Consider the following 14,860-nt stretch of genomic DNA (forward strand, 5'->3'; position numbering starts at 1 on the left):
AAAAGAGAGAAGGAAGCTGTGTAAAGCAGATAGTATCTGTGATTATGCTGAAGTCTCCCTTTGGTGTTACACTTTGGACTGTTACAATTGTCCCCTCATGGAAAGGTACTGCTTTATTGTAGTGCATAGTATTACTTAGCCTTTTTGTTTCATTTTCTCCATAAGAAGTGAATATATAAAAATATATGTAAACATAAACCTTGTTATTTTGGTAAACCTATAAATTGATTTGAGAAGACTTGTAAAATTCCTTTCTAAACTTCTGGAATTAAAGGTAGTTAACTGTTATAATATCATAATTCTGGGATCCTGCAGTCATGTCTTTACTGAATTTATTTGCTTGCAGCATGTTAAAAACAATCTCTGGGATATACTCTAATTTTGCACGTTCAAACTGAGTATTTGGTCATCTTATAAAATGTTTGAGCAAATTGATTTTTTTTGAAACTTTGTTTTGAAATAATTTTAAACTTACAGAAAAGTTGTAAAAATTATAGAAAGATATCCCATGTACTCTAAACCTTATAAATGTAAACATTTTTTCTTAATTTTTTGTCTCAGAATCATTTGAGAATAAGTTGCAGAAACTATGCCCCTTTACCCTAAATATTCTGTTGTGTATTTCCTAAAAACAAAGATACTCTTTTACATAATGACAGCATAATTACCCAAACCTGAAATTTTAACATTGATAAATTGTAACATCTGTAGCCTTCATTCAATTTTTTCCAATTGTGCCAAAAATGTCCTTAGAAGCAATTTTTTTTTCTTGTTCAAGGTGTAGTCCAGGGTCCTGTGCATTTAGATGGCAGGTCTTTTAGTGTCCTTTTATCTGGAACAATGCCTCAGCCTTTCTCTTTCATGAATGACATTCTTGAAAAATACAAGTCAGCTTTTTTTTTTTTTTAACAAAAGCCCTTTACTTTGGGTCTGTCTGGTGGTTTTCTCCTGATTAGAGTTAGGTTGTGCATTTTCATTACTAATGCTGCGTAAGTGAGACTGGATGATCATATCGCAGACATAGATGTTAGCTTGTTTCATTTTTGGTGATGTTACCAATATCTCTTTTTTCACTTGGTATCTGCCAGGTTTCTCCACAGTAAGGTTAACTCTTTTTCCTTTTGTAGTTTATTAATGAGCAGGTTATTTTTAGAACAGTGTTTTTTTTCTTTTAAAAATAATCTTTCTTTATTATAAAAAGAAAAGAATAGCATGAAGAATATAAAAAAGTACTCTCAGTCACCAGCTAAAGTTTTCTGCATTTAAAGTTTTATGGTCTTTTCTTTCTTTTCAGATCTATACATTAAGCATCTGCTACTTATTCTCAACAAAAGGCATCAATAAAAGAAAGTCTTGCTCTCATACAGCATACATTCTGGTAAATAATGATAGCTGTCATTTATTGTGTGTCATGCACTGCTATAGGTGCTGTAGGTACTTTCATCAATTATTTAATTCTTAAACCTTACAACGTAAGGTACGATTGTTGTCCTGTTTTATGGCACAGAGAACTTAAGTGGTATCCCCCAGATTAAAAGCTAGAAAATGATGTACCATACGTACTATGAGCCATACCTAGGTAATCAGAAACCATCTCCTTAACCACTGTGGTGTGTGTGTTTGTGTGTGTGTTTATTTGTATTGTCAATTACACAAATTCTTTTTGATGTTCAGTTTTTCTCAAAATTGACTAGTGTCTTTTTGACACTATGCCGTTAGTCTTTCTTTTTTCTTTATTGTCACATTGTTGTGTATTCATCACCATGGTAGTTTTTAGAACAGTTGCATTGCTTTACAAAAATAAATGAAAAAAACTCATACATCCCATACTCCTTATTCCTCCCTCTCATTAACCACTAGTATTTCATTCTACCCATTTTTTTTACCCCTAATCCCCCTCTTTTGTTTATTTTTGTCCTTATTTTTTTTGAACTCATCTGTGCATACTCTGCATAAAGGGAGTGTCAAGTTGGCTTAGAGAGAGAGTCCACATTTGAGCAACAAAAGATGTGGGTGTGACTCTTAGGTATAATTATAAGTAGGCGTAGATTCTCCTTTACAGGTATACATTTCATAGGGGTGAGCCCCAAGATAGAGGCTCAGCCTATTGATTTGGTTGGCCCCACTGCTTGAGAGAATATTAGGAATTTCTCGGATTGGGTATTTTAATATTTTCTGCTTTCTCCCCAGTTCCCCAAGGTAGGGGGTATATTGGGGCATCACGCTAACCTGTACAAACCAACAAGATCTCATTCCCTATTCAAGATTCTATGTAATTATGGTGTTTGAGTAAGTTGACCATACAAGTTAAATTAGATAATGCACTACCAAAAAATATAAAATTTGCACCAAATAAACATTTCATTCTTTGGTCTTACACAGGAGTTAAAGTTTTAAAATATAGATCATATCATTCTTTATCCTATATTCTGATGTACCTTAGTCCTGTCCAGATCAGTTTCATTTATATCTCTAATCGAAGTCTGATCACTTTTTCAGCTTTTTAAACAGTTGTTGTATGGAGTAATGCTGTCTGTCATTGCTTCAGAGCTCTAGCTCTGAGTCTCAGATGTCACACAAATACCCGAATTTCCCTCCAGGGAATGATCAGGTTATACACATAATAGCTCAGCATCTCAAAATTTCGAAGTAACAGTTACCCTTTAATCTTATTCCCATAATCTCTGTTATCTTCCCCTTTCTCAGGGCCCTGCTCTTTCCACCTAACTCAATACTGTAATCCATCTTTATGCAGCCCCCAGATACCTCTCCCTTCATGATTCCATTTTCCTCCTAATCAAGTTACTATCCCAAGGTTAAAGAAGTCCCCAGTTGTCAGTCTCAGTTGAAATACTGAGAGCTTTCCAGCAGGAGTTGGGGTCTCATGTAGAGAAGAAATCCTTGATTTATAAAAGAATTTCTATGATAGAAATATGAGTGAAAAAAGTTTTTTTGTGTTTTTTTTTGGTTATTAATTAGTGTATAAAGATGAATACAGCACTATTAACATAGTATTTTTATGGTATAAAAATGGGGAGAATGGGGAGAACTGAGACCTTAGTTACCATTTAAGACCCTGTTTTTATTGGGAAGTAAGTGATTAATCAGTTGTGGTTTGGACTATACAATCTATTTATAATTTGGGGATCACCTGTACTTACAAACTGGAGGCTGTTATAGATGGTGTTTTTCATCAGTTCTTGTGCCATCTGTCAGCAAAAACTTATTAGGACCCTGTAAAAAAACTGTAAAGTGCAAGGATACATTTCTTGTCACCGAAGAAATCTGGAAAACATCTTTGTAAGGATACCATTTTTTGTTTCTTGAGTTCAAATTATTGGAACATTGGAGATGTAGATGCATTTCCTTTGTAGGGTTAGGTCAGACTAAATTTGTAATAGAAAATGTTCTGAAAAATAGCCGTTGTTGATACATTTCTCTGTTGTAATTTGAAACTTGACAGACTTGTTAACTGGGCAGTCAGCCTGCCTTATCCATTTATTCCTGGGACCTGATCCTTCCCTTGAACAGCATAGTCATTTACCAAGGCTTCTCTCAAGGAGGGTGTGAGTAAGGCAACCACCCACTACAAAATTCTTTCTTACATAGGTTTTTCAGTTTTATTTTTCCACCACCACAACTTGCTTTATCTTTCAAGGCCATCTCAAGTAATACTCAGTGCCTGGTATTACTGCAATTTAAACAGGAGCTGTGGCTGAAATGCAGAGTAGGAATGTTTGATCTCAGTGACTATTTCAGAGTACAGAGAATACTCCTTCGGGAAAAATAGGTCCTTTAATTCCTGAATTTCAGATGACTTTGAAGTGAGTGAGACTTCTGTGTTCTCTCTTCCGCTTTTTTAGTACAGTTTTATTGAGATATAGTCACACTCCACACAGACCATCCTAAGTATACAATCACTGGCTCACAGTATTGTCACACAGTTCTATGTACAATCCCATGATGAATTTTAGAACATTTTTGTTACTCCAAAAAAAATAAAAATAAAAAATAGAAACAAAATCCTTCTATATCCCTTATCCCCCCATTATTGACCCATAGTATTCCTGTAGCATATTTGTTACTGTTGATAAAAGAGTATTAAAATATTACTGTTAACTATAATTCATAGTTTGTAATAAGTACATTTTTTTCCATTTACCGCTCTATAATTAACTCCTTGTAATAGTGGTGTACATTTGTTCTGGTTCATGAAAGAACTTTTTAACATTTGTACAGTTAATTATGGACATCATCCATCTCAAGATTTACTGTGTTAAATATTCCCATGTTTTAATCATCAACTTTCCTTCTGGTGACATATATCACTCTAAACTCCCCCTTTCTACCATATTCACACCATTCAGCACTGCTAATTATTCTCACAATAATGTGCTACCATCACTTCTGTCCATTTCCAAACATTTAAGTTCAATTTATTAAACATTCTGCACATATTAAGCAACTACTTCTCATTCTTTAACTTCATTCTCTATCCGATAATCTGTGTTCCATATTTCATGTATTATAAATTTCTATATTATAATTAATTCATATCAGTGAGCTCATACAATATTTGTCCTTTTGTGTCTGACTCATATCACTTAACATAATGTTCTCAAGTTTCATCCATATTGTTACGTGCTTCAGGACTTTGTTCCTTCTTATTGCTGAATAATATTCTATTGTATGTTTATACCACATTTGTTTATCCATTATCTGTTGATGGACACTTAGGTTGTTTCCATCTTTTGGCAATTGTGAGTAATGCCACTGTTAGGTATGCGGTAGTATCTCATTCTAGTTTTGATCTGCATTTCCCTTATAGCCAATGAAAATGAGCATTTCTTCATGTGCTTTTGAGCCATCTGTATTTGCTCTTCAGGAAAATGCCTGTTCTTATCTTTAGCCCATTTTATAATTAGGTTGTTTGTTCTTTTGTCGTTGAGTTGTATGATTTCTTTGTATATACAAGAAATCAAACCTTTGTCTGATAATGTGATTTCCAAATATTTTCTCCCATTGAGTTGGCTGCCTCTTCACCTTTTTGACAAAGTCTTTTGAGGTGCAGAAGCATTTGATTTTGAGGAATTCCCATCTATCTATTTTTTTCTTTTGTTGCTTGTGCTTTGGATGTAATGTTTAGGAAGCTGCCTCCTGTTACTTGGTTTTGAAGATGTTTCCCTACGTTTTCTTCTAGAAGTTTTATGGTGCTTGTTCTTCTATTTAGGTGATTGATCCGCTTTGAGTTAATTTTTGTGTAGGGTGCAAGATGGGTTCCTCTTTCATTCCTTTGGCTATTGATAATCTAGTTCTTCCATGCCCAATTATTGAAAAGACTTTTTGGTCCCAGTTCAGAGGATTTGGCGACTTTGTCAAACATCAGTTGACTGTAGATTTGGTGGTCTGTTTCTGCACTCTTGATGAGATTCCATTCATCAATGCTTCTGTCTTCGTGCTAGTACTGGGCTGTTTTGACCAGTGTGGCTTTATAATAGGTTTTAAAGTCAGGGAGTGTTAACCCTCCCACTTTATTCTTCTTTTCTAGTATGCTTTTTAGCTATTTGGTATCTCTTTCCCTTCCAGATGAATTTGGTAACTAGCTCTTCCAAGTCTTCAAAGTAGGCTCTTAGAATTGTGATTGGTACTGTATTGAATCTGTAGATCAATTTGGATAGAATTGATATCTTAACTATATTTAGCCTTCTTATCCGTGAGAAGAGAATGTCTTTCCACCTATTTAGATCTCTTTTGATTTCTTTTAGCAGTGTTATGCAGTTTTCTGTGTACAGGTCCTTTATGTCCCTAGTTAAGCTTATTCCTAAGTATTTGATTCTGTTAGTTGCTATTTTGAATGGAATTTTTTCCTGAACTGACTCCTCAGCTAGGTCATTGCTTGTGTATAGAAATGTTACTGATTTTTGTACGTTAATTTTATATCCTTACACCTTGCTGACTTTGTTTATTAGCTTAAGTAACTTTGCTATTTAGATTTCTCAGTATCTTCCAAGTATAGTATCATATCATCTGCAGATAATGAGAGTTTTACTTCTTCCTTTCCAATTTGGATGCCTTTTATTTTTTTGACCACCCTGATTTCTCTAGCTAGAACTTCCAGTACAATGTTGAATAATAGTGGGCATCCTTGTCTTGTTTCTCATCTCAGGGGAAAAGCTTTCAGTCTCTTTCCCCTGAGTACGATGCTGGCTATTGGTTGTTCGTATATTCCCTTTTTCATATTGAGGTAGTTACCTTTTTTTTTTTTTTTTCTTTTTTTGCCATGGGTAGGCACTGGGAATCAAACCCAGGTCTCCAGCATGAGGTATTTACCTTTGATTCCTATCTTTTGGAATGTTTTTATCAGAAAGGGATGCTGGATTTTGTTGAATGTGTTTTTAGCATCAATTGAGATGATCATGTGATTTTTCCATTTCAATTTATTAATGTGCTGTATTACATTAATTGATTTTCTTGCGTTGAACCATCCTTGCATTCCTGGTATAAACCCCAGTTGGTCGTGGTGTATAATTCTTTTAATGTGTTGTTGGATTCGATTTGCTGATATTTTATTGAGAATTTTTGCATCTTTGTTCATCAGGGAGATTGGCCTTTAGTTTTCCTTATAGCATCTTTACCTGGTTTTGGTATTAAAATGATTTTAGCTTCATAAAATGAGTCAGGTAGAGTTCCTTTTTCATCAATTTTTTGGAAACGTTTGTTTAGGATCGGTGTCGATTCTTTTTGGAATAATTGCTAAAATTCCCCTGTGAAGCCATCTGGCCCTGGGCTTTTCTTTGTAGGAAGATTTTTGATGACTGATTGAATCTCCTTACTTGTAATTGGTTTGTTGAGATCTTCTGTTTCTTCTTGAGTCAGTGTAGCTTGTTTTGTGTGTCTCCGGAAATTTGCCTATTTCATCTAAGTTGTCTAGTTTGTGCCATATAGTTGTTCATAATATCCTCTTATGATTTTTTTTTATTTCTTCAGGGTTTGTGGTAATACACCCCTTCTCATTTCTGATTTTGTTTATTTGCGTCCTTTCTCTTTTTTCTTTGTCAGTTTTGCTAGTGGCCCATCAATTCTATTGATTTTCTCAAAAAAACCAACTGTTGGTTTTATTGCTATTTTTCTATTGTTATTTTTTCCCCCTATTCATTGATCTCTGTTTTAATCTTTGTTATTTCTCTTCTTCTATTTGCTTTGATGTTAGTTTGCTGTTCTTTTTCAAGTTCCTCTAGGTGTGCTGTTAACTCCTTGTTTTTTTGCTCTTTCTTGTTTTTTAATATAGGCATTTAGGGCAATAAGTTTCCCTCTTAGCCAAGCCTTTGCCACATCCCATAAGTTCTGATAAGTTGTATTCTTATTTTCATTCGTCTCTAGATAGCTACTGATTTCTCTAGCCATTTCTTCTTTGATCCACTGATTGTTAAAGACTGTGTTATTTAATCTCCATGTATTTGTGAATGTTCTTATTCTTTGGTGGTCACTGAGATTGACCTTCATCCCATTGTGATCAGAGAAAGTGCTTTGAATAATTTCAGCATTTTTAAATTTATGAAGACCTGTTTTGTGCTCCAGCATATGATCTATCCTGAAAAATGTTCCATGAGCACTAGAGAAGAATGTAAATCCTTGTGTTTTGGGTGCAGTGACCTATATATGTCTGTTAGGTTTAATTTATTTATCAAGTTATTTAACTTCTCTATTTCCTTGTTGAGCTTCTGTCTGGGTGTTGTGTCTATTGAGGAGAGTGGTATATTGAAGTCTCCTGCTGTTGTTGTTGAAACATCTATTGCTCCCTTCAGTTTTGCCAGTGTCTATCTCATATACTTTGGAGCTCCTTGACTGGGAGCATAAACATTTATGATTGCTATGTCTTCATAAGCAAGACCCTTTGATTAGTATACAGTATCTTTCTTTGTCACTTATGATGTCTTTACATTTAAAGTTTATTTTGTCTGATATTAGTATAGCTACTCTTGCTTTCTTTTGGTTACAGCTCGTGTGAAAATCTTTTTCCATCCTTTCACTTTCAATCTTTTTTTTTTTTCGTATCCTTAGGTCTATGATGAGTCTCTTTAAACAATATGTAGCTGGATTATGTTTCTTAATCCATTCTGTCAATCTGTATCTTTTAATTGGTAAATTTAGTCTGTTAACATTCACAGGCATTACTGAAAAGGTGTTTCTTGAATCCACCATCTTATCTTTTCAGTATCTCAGATCTGTATATTCTTTTCCCTTTTTCTCTTTGTGTTCTTCAAATTACCCTTAGTGGTACTCTTCAATTCTGTGTCCTGTTCCAGACCACCGTCTCCTGTCTTTTTTTTTTTCTTTCAGCTGTCAGAACTCCTTTTAATATTTCTTGTAGGTCTGATCTCTTGTAACAAATTCTTTCAGGACTTCTTTGCATGTGAAAACTTTAATCTCTCCCTCAATTTTGAAAGACAGTTTGGCTGGGTACAGAATTCTTAGCTGGAAGTCTTCCTCTTTCACGATCTTGAATATATCATACCACTGCGTTCTCACCTCCAGGGTGCTGGTTGAATAGTCTGAAGTCAGTCTTACTTAATTACCCTTATATGTAGTAGATTGCTTTTCTCTTGCTGCTTTCAGGATTTTCTGCTTCTTCTCATCTTTTGACAGACTGATTAGTATGTATGTGTCTTGGGAAAGACCTATTTGGATTCATTTTCTTTGGAGTTCGTTGGTCTTCTTTGATTTGTATATTTATCTCCTTTGTGAGGGTTGGGAAGTTTTCCTCCATTATATCCTCAACTACTCTTCCTATTCCTTTATTCCTTTCTTCTCCTTCTGGGACACCAGTGATTCTTATATTTGAGCACTTTGTTTTCACTATCATTTTCCTGAGATCCAATTCAATTTTTTTTACCATTTACTGTTTTGAGTTTTCGAAGTCAGTTATCCTGTACTCTAGATCACTTCTTCTTTCTTCTGTCTCTTCAAATCTGGTGTTGTGTGCCTCTAGTATGTTTTTTGTTTGGTTAATAAGAGTCTATAATCTATGTGATATCTGCTATATTTCTATTTATTCTTTCAAATTCTTCTTTATGCTCCTCTACTGTCTTCTTGATCTCCTTTATGTCATTTGCTATCCCATTTAGTTTATTAAATAAAGTTGTTTGAACATCTTTGATTAATAGTTCCAGTGTCTGTGTCTCCTCTGGTGTTTTAATGTGGTCATTAGGCAGGGGTATATCTGTCTGCTTTGTGATATACTTAGTGATCTTCTGTTATCTTAGTGGTGTGTAAGTATCTTGATTGATTTACTTTGGGAATTGATTTCTTTCAGTAATCTAAGACCTTGTGTTTGAGGGATGGTTGCACAGCAGGAAGCAGGGCATGGGGTGGAGTACTCAGTACAGTGGTTTGTTTCAGGGCAGGTATGGGCACAGGTTGGGAATGTTAAGTCGATGCTTGTGAACGTGGGGTGGGCACCCAGCAGCCAGGGAGGATGTAACTGTGCGGGTGCACTGGTCTGGGGGGGTGTAACCCTGGTGTGTGCTGATCTAAGGCATGGGACTCTTTGTGTGCATGCATAGAGGTGTGCCAGCAGGTCGGCATTATGCCTTCATGGATTGGGGGTAGATGTTACCTGGCTGTGCAGGTCAGCACTTTCTCAGAGTTGGGAAGTGTGGTTGAAGGACATGCGCGGTTCTAGGATTGTTGTAAACTGAGGTTCCCAGGGCTGAATGACCCGATTGGGGACCCATGTGCATGCGTGGACCTAGGAGTGCCATAAACTGATGCGTAGAGCTTAAGGGGAGTTGGGTGAGGCTGCATGACACTATGGGTAGGAGGGCAGGGTAGCCTGGGTCTTGAGGTTTGTTCCTGCAGTCCTTAGGTGCTGGCAACAGCCTGCAGGGAATAGCGAGGGGGAGGTAGTGCTCGGGAGGTGTGCAGGAGGAGGTGGGTTGGGCTGCACTTTGGGTTGGGGGTATTGTGCAGGTACGTGCACTGGGGGTTGGTGGGATGGGTGACAGGGTTTGGGTACATGGGGTGTGGGATGAGTCGCGAGTCATGGGGCTGCCCTGGTGAGGGAAGCCCACCTGAGAACGTGGCCTGGCATACTTCTTAGTCCCCGGCTCCTGTCTGTGCACTCCTGTGTGCTCCACTCCTCTGTTCCATTCTCCAGCTTTCTGTCTCTCAGTTCCTTGACCTCTGTAACTAGGGCTACCCTGTGTGGTACAGAAGGGTATCCCAGGTCAGCTGCACTCTTGAGTTGCCACCTCAGTCTCCCTCCTGTCCCTTCTCTAACTTTTCTGTGGAGCAGGGCTAATCCCAGTCTAGTCTTTTGTGCCATCTTCTCTGAAGTCTCCATTGCTTTTTATGAAAAATGGGTCTGCTAGATTCACTTGTTAGTATGAGGAACAAATGAAGTAACTTATATAAGAAGTTTGACATTGGGACATGTATTCAAAAATTTTTAGTCTGTCTTTTCCATTTCTTCTTGAATATTTGAAAAGGAAAATAATTGATAAGAGAACCACAATGTAAATGTAAACAATTTACAGGAAAAGAAATCCAAATAGTTAATATAAGAAATGCTCAACCTTACTAATTGGTGAAATACAAATCAAAATAATATACTATTTTTGCATATCAAGTATTAAAAATTGATAGTAGTATTCAGAGTTGGCTAAAATGGGAAGAAAAGATCACTGTGTACATTTTGTTGGTTAAGTAATTTAACCTAAACTTTTTAGAGAGCAGATTATAAATACCTTGGAAAGAAAATTTAACTTGGTCTGTAACTCAGCAATTTTATTTAAAGGTGTCTATCCTATAGAAATGCCACACATACACACAAAGATATAAGTTCAATGATGTTCCTTACAACACTGTTTTGAATTAGTAAAAAAAAATTGCAAGCCACAAGAAGGTCCATCAATAAGGGTATAGTTAAATAAATTGTATATGTTTATTAAGTGGAATAATGCACGACACACAAAAAAGAATGAGATAGATCTATATATACAGTCATAAAAATAATTAAGATTATTTTATAAATTGAGGGTAGGAGGGCACAAAATAATCAATGTATATATGTGCATATGTGTGTAAATTCATAGATAAATGGCTGACACCAGTGGTGCGGGATACTATTTTCACTGTACGCTTTTATTGGCATTCAATATTACTAAAAACTTTTTTTTTTCATAGTTTCAGGAAGTAAGTTTTATTTTCTATGGCCATAGGGCTCAGTGGAGTACCCTCTGAAAGTCTGAGCCAGTATTACTAAAAACTTTTATGTTAAGAATACTACATGCTACTTACTGTTTTGACAGTTGTAAAACAAAAGGTTTCAGCTTTAAATTCTTTGTATAATCTGGAATACTCCCCAGGCTTGTTTTTTTGAAACTAGCCAAACACTAGAATGAATTCTGAGACACAGTGAGTAACAGTTGAGATACTTTCCTGTTTTACCAATTTTACCTTTGCGGACATTTTATTTTGCGTTTCATAATCCTACATAACAGTGTTTCATGTTTAAATTCTAAGTACTGGCCTGAAGTTAAACATTGAAATGAAAAAAAAAATACTCAGGTCTTTTTTTTTTTTTTTTTTTTTTTTTACCTTTCTTGTGTAGTTTCTTGGTTCTGAAGCAGAGGACAGTAAAGTAAGGTCTGTGGGTGGGTCTCTTGCTTTTGTAAATACAGTTTGATTGGAATACAGCCATACCAGTTTTTAAAAAATAATCTGTTTTCTTCTGTTTTTGCTTCTTTGCTACAAGGGCAGAGTTGATAGTTGTGACAGAGATCACTAAAGCAGGGGTTGGCATACTTTTTCTAAATGTTTAGATGGTGTTTTAGTTTGTTAATGGTGCTGAAATGCGATATACCAGAAATAGGTTGGCTTTTATAAAGGGGATTTATGAGATTACAAGTTTACAGTTCTAAGGCCATAAAAATGTCCATACTAAGGCATCCAGGGTAAGATACCTTGGTTATGAAGAAAAGGCCGATGGCATTAGGGATTTCTCAGTCACATGGGAAGATACATGATGATGTTTGCTGGCTTTCTCACCTGGCTTCTAGTTTCAAACAGCTTCCTCAAGGGCATTTTCCTTCTGCATCTCCAGATGTCTCTTTGTCAGCTCTGAGCTTTTTCTCAAATTGTTCCCTCTTGAAGGACTCCACTAAGTGGATTAAGACCCGCCTTGAATGGGGGAAGACATCTCCATGGAAACAACTTTATCATTAAGATCCTATCCAAACAATAGGTCTGCCCTGTAAGTTTGGATTAGGATAATGAACATGGCTTTTCTGGAGGTATGTAACAGCCTCAGACCATCATAGAAGGTAGATATTTTTGGCTTGTGGACTGGATGGGATCTGTCGCAACCTCTTCTTTTTGCGTTGGCCCATTGTAATGGGAATGCAGCCACAGACAGTACATAAGCAAGTGAGCATGGTTGTATTCCAGTCAAACTTTTATTTATGGATGCTGAAATTAGAATTTCATATAATTTTCATGTTATAAAATATTATTCTTTAGATATTTCAACTTCTCCAATTAAACAAATAATTCTTTTAACTTAGAGTAAAAAGCTTTTGTAGCTCACAAGCCATATGAAAACAGGCTGTGATTTGGTTCATGGTTCATAGTTTACCAACTCATAGTGTGCTAAAGAATTAACATTTTGAACATTCATTAGTATTTTTCTTTAAGTTGTAGTGGATTTTTACCACCTTGAAAAATCGACTCTTCTTTTGTGCCCAGACATTCTAACTGGCTATGGTTTATCTTGCAAAAAAAGACTGGCCTAAGCTTTTCAAAAATATTTCCAAGAGAAGAACCGTATACAAGCGTATTACTAAATAGTGACAGAAGTCATTCATTACTCTTTTTTGACTGGCTGTGATAATATGATAGTATTGTGGTGTTTTGGAGTTTTCCAATTCAGTATTCATAATAATAACTAGCTTTCAAATAAAGTAAGCCACAGCTTATTTGGGTTGGTAGTACATTCTGACCATGCTGCGTTTGTGCTTTCATATGCTGCCATTTATCAGATTTGAGCCCCTACCATGTACCGGGTACTATACAAGGCACTGGGGATAAAATATGAGATAGATACTCAGTTATCTGGGAAATATTTTGAACTCTGTGTTTCCCAAATCAGCCTATGGAAGCATTTCTGCCAATAGATATTATCCTAGGTTTGACTTTATAATTTATGGTTTCTACTATAATACTCCATATGGCTGCTGGACTTAGTAAACGTGGCCACAGGGTGGCATGGTTCTCTCGTGGGCTTTACTGTAATTGCATTAAATGAAAAGAAAAAAAAAAGTAAGTTATGAGAATGTTCTCCCCTACTTAATGCTGAAATAACTTGGCTGTCTCTAACATGGTTTTTCCACGGTGTATTATTGTGATTTGCATAATAATAGAGAATGTTTTAAAATATTTCATTGGTTTATAGTTACAACATGAATTATATAGTCTTTTTGATTAGGAGAAGCATAAGTAGGACTGTATTTCATAGACTGTACTGGCCTCAAGAAAAACATCTGCACATACAGCTGCTAGAAGAATATTCGCAACCAAAGGACAGAGATGTCTTCTAAATTGCAGGGTTATGGGCAGTTATTGGCAGAAGATTTTTATCTCATTTCAAGGGTTTGATGGGAATAATGTAAAGAAAAATAGGGATGCCAAATGATCTGGAAACAAATTGTTAGACAAGTGGCCTTTTGTCTTAATAAATTAAGAATATTGCTGTAGACTCATGGCTGAATGAATGTGTGCCAAGACTTTTCATATATTAGCTGTAAAGAGGAAAGGTATTATCTCCAGCTATATAATCAAGGAAACTGAGGTTTAGAGGATTTTAATCAAGTCTTTGTAGGTGGGATTTAAACCTGAATTTGCCTCTAGCCAAAGCTCGTCATGCCCTTTCCCATGATAACATTCCAGGCAGATCTGTGAGATGTTCTCCTTTGTACAGTTGCTGGAGAATGGGTGGAATTGGTGGTACCTTGAATTAGAGAATTATTGCTGCAGCTTGGGACAAAGGGGTTGAGGGAAATTCTCTATAAGGGAATTTGACTATTTAATATATCCCCTTTATCCTCTGCTGTATATTTTTTATATTTCCCTGGATTTCTGACTTTTTTACCCATTCATCATACAAATTTATATTGTTAGTTTACTTGTTTGTCTAATTACTTCCACTAAAATGTAAGCTTCAAAAGGACAGAAACCTTCTTTTCAGTTTCACTGTATATTCTCCATGTCTAGAATACTGCCTGATACGTAATAAGGTCTCAGTAAGCCTTTGTATTTGCATAAATGTACTAGAATAAGGACACAGTTTAGAGAATATATGTGATTTCCCCCATATATATTTTTTACTTATTTTTATTGCTAAATCTTAACACACAAGCATTCTATTTATGGTGTACGGTCACTGGCTCACAAGATCATCACATAGTTATGTATTCATCATCATGATCATTTTTTAAAACATTTGCAGCACTCCAGAAAAATAAATAAAAAGAAAAAAACGCATACATACCATATCCCTTACCCCTCCCTCTCATTGACCGCTAGTAATTCCATCTACCCAATTTATTTTACGCTTTGACCCCCCCTATTATTTATTTAATTTTTATCCATGTATATTTTTGCCCATCCATCCCTACCCTGGGTAGTAAGGAGCAACAGACGCAAGGTTTTCACAATCCCACGGTCACATTATAAAAGGTATATCTTTATACAATTGTCTTCAAGAATCAAAGCTTTTAGAACCAGCTTAACAGTTTCAGGTATTTCCCTCCAGCCACTCCAATCTCCATAAACTAAGAAGGGATATCTGTTTAATACATAAGGA

General features: G+C 35.8%; 1 protein-coding gene across 9 annotated transcripts in view; it reads left to right on the forward strand.

The window, feature by feature from the left end:
• The window catches only part of AKAP13 (A-kinase anchoring protein 13), a 387,549-nt gene that overhangs the window by 131,525 nt on the left and 241,164 nt on the right, over positions 1 to 14,860 (forward strand). The window lies entirely within an intron of this gene.

Source organism: Tamandua tetradactyla, chromosome 12, assembly GCF_023851605.1.
Source record: "Tamandua tetradactyla isolate mTamTet1 chromosome 12, mTamTet1.pri, whole genome shotgun sequence".
Taxonomy (NCBI): Eukaryota; Metazoa; Chordata; class Mammalia; order Pilosa; family Myrmecophagidae; genus Tamandua; species Tamandua tetradactyla.